This window comes from Periophthalmus magnuspinnatus, chromosome 11 (genome assembly GCF_009829125.3).
Source record: "Periophthalmus magnuspinnatus isolate fPerMag1 chromosome 11, fPerMag1.2.pri, whole genome shotgun sequence".
In the NCBI taxonomy this organism is placed as follows: Eukaryota; Metazoa; Chordata; class Actinopteri; order Gobiiformes; family Gobiidae; genus Periophthalmus; species Periophthalmus magnuspinnatus.
The window spans coordinates 16,385,895-16,388,808 of record NC_047136.2 but is presented as its reverse complement, the minus strand read 5'-3'; positions in this window follow the sequence as shown (position 1 = coordinate 16,388,808).

Here is a 2,914-nt window from a genome sequence, read left to right as displayed (position 1 = left end):
GGGGGTTGTCAGTACAATCCCCACAATATTGCACACAATCCTTGCAATACAAGGACATAAATATTACAGTGATATACTGGAGCTTGCATAATATACCTTGTTGTTTTGAGATAAAGTAAGCTATAAATTACTTTTGTAGAAAATTGTTGAAAACATTTGTTTGTGCTGGTCATGTACATAAGTGCAAGACTTGACATCAGCAATAGCCAAATAATACTATCAAATACTAGTAGATTTCTATTCTGGCCAACTGGATTTTAGCAGATAGGAGACATTAGTAGAAATGTGCTGATGCAGCTCAGTTCCATGTATTTCAATACTGTGGCTTTAAGTATCTACCAATACCCAATATCAAACAATGGCACACATTTCCTTATAACAAAAATGGCATAAGACAAAGCTGATCATTATGTGTTATGTAGCTGGTATTTATCTGTCAAGTGCAGACTATGACAGCTTTGTTTAAACAAAAGTCCAAACATTCCAAGCGATACTTGGAAGCTGGTATCGGAACAGCACATATTTCTGGATCAGTACCAATATCCAGTAACAGTTTTGGATTGGCTTCTTCTGATGCTATGTTATATTTTTGACTTATGCACTAGAGTAATTCATAATGAGGCTCCAAATATGAGGAATAGACGGCCACAGACTAAACACACATTACAGTACATTTGTAGAGGGGAAAACTTTAATTCGTGCCAAACTGTTGAACCGGTTTAAAACAAGTTTAGTGGTTATTTATCATTAGTTGATCTCCTTTAGGTTAACCTCCCATAGGTCAGTTTCCACACTAGCCCCTCCCACATGCGCCACTCCACTCCTGTTCTACTCTCAGATCAGTGCCTCGGTCACTCTAAGGTGTTAAACGTGGGCTACACACCCACCAGAGTTAAGTTATACTTTATATAGAACTATGAGATATAAACCTAGACAGATATGTACGTGTATATAAAGATATTCTAAAGTATTCATGCGCATAAGCAGAAATAGTTCCACTTTATTTTCCAGCTTTATTTGGTGTATCTCGGTCAGTGTTAGGTTGACTCAGTGTATAAGTGTTCCTTTGAATCTTTTGTATTGTTACGGCCAGTTTCACCTCATTTCTGAATGCTGAGCAGAGCAGGCCCGGATACTTCAGTACTCGTGTTCATAAAGTCATTCCTCATGTGGAGAGTGCCCGAGCTGTACCACTCTCTGTACCACACACTGCTGCTGCTGTCACATGCCCAGATGCCAAACACGCCCAGATGAGGATTCTTTTTCCATGACAGTTGCCAACAGCTCTCCACTGCCAAACATCCACCATGCCATGTGCCTGAGAGGGGTCAAGGGTCAGGGGTGGGAAGGGGAGGGGCGTCTGAAGGTCGCACCTCGGAGGAGTGCGAACAAATGGATGTAGCTCAATAATGGAATGTTCTCATGCATTTAAAAGGACTCACCCACAACTTCTGCCTGAAAACTACACAACTCGCAGTCCAGTTGGGCTAGGAAATATTGGTTTTATTTGTCTGAAAATACCCATTATCTGTCTCTTCCCCCTACCCCTCCATCTGTCCTCCTCTATCCTATCTCTCCCTAACCTATTTTTCTCACTATGTATCTATCTCTATCTAAGAAATCGTTAAAGGGGAGTGAGTAAAATTTACTCAGTTTTTATTGTATATATTCAGTTTCATCCTCTTACCACGACTGTCTTTCTTTGAGCTGAAAATACTTGGTTGTTCTTATCTCCACCTACTTCTCCTATCCCCTCCCACTCCAGGAAGCAATGACCGACAAGTTTTTTAGTAAGCATTAAGAGTTGATCAGTTTCAGTTTTCAGACTCAGAAGTTGTGGTGTAAGTAGCCCATAGCTTCATACCAGGTTTGTGGTTTGAATGCGTTTTGTATTAGATTGTCCCTGCAGCTGTTCAGTGTGGTGTAGACATTCCACTAGCACGCCGTGGAGGGTTCTGTAGATGCCTCGGACAGGTCAGAGATCATAGAGGTCAGAGGTCAAGCACAAACCTTTCAGCTGTTCACGTGGAAAGGCGTGCCACGCTAGCATCCCAGTGCTCCTCCTGCCCACTATGCTAGGACTGGACACCTGCACGGTTAAAACAATTTGTCCAAAAGTGAAAAAAAATATATATGTAAGTTACTTTTTTTTTTTCTTGGCTGTGAATATTTTAAAGAAAGCACTTAATGTACAGTACAGTATTCCGTGTATGAACTGCTACATTTCAGACAAATTTGTAGGTACAATGTCAAAATCAAATATATTTTCTTTTTTTCCTCCACTGTCATAGCTACTGTGCAGTTAAAGCTCATTTTTGCCAAATCCCTGTGCAGGTAGACTATTGTGCCATTGTGTCAGAGCAAGACACTTCAATTCAGCCCACCTCTTGAGATCTTTCTCAGGATCCAAAACATTTCTGTAGATTAATAAAATCCAATTTAAAAGGTTAGAAAGTTTGTTGAAGGATAATCAGCTATGTGGTAACTGAGCATAATTAAGACAGAATTTTAATTTACAATAATTTTCTGAAAATGTATAAACTTCGAAGTTAGACATTTGGCCAAATTTTATGTTTACTTTTTTTTTTTTTTTACTGAAAATAATTGTGTCGTGGATTAGTTACCACACAGCTGGTTAGCCTCTGTCATGGCGATATTAAAAATGTACTGCCATAACCTTAGTGATCTTTTAAGTTGGGTGAACAGTTTTTCTAACCTCTGTATTTATCTAGATAGATTATCTAGATTATCACCACGGCAACCGGCCTGCAGCATACCAGTTCATAGTATTACCAGTAGGGGGCAGGAGCGGCGGACATGCAGCAGGAGCACTTGTTAAACTGTACAGTGAATGTAACGTAACGTGTGTCTGTCAAGTGCATTTTAAATTCTATTTTCATATGTAACATGTTCA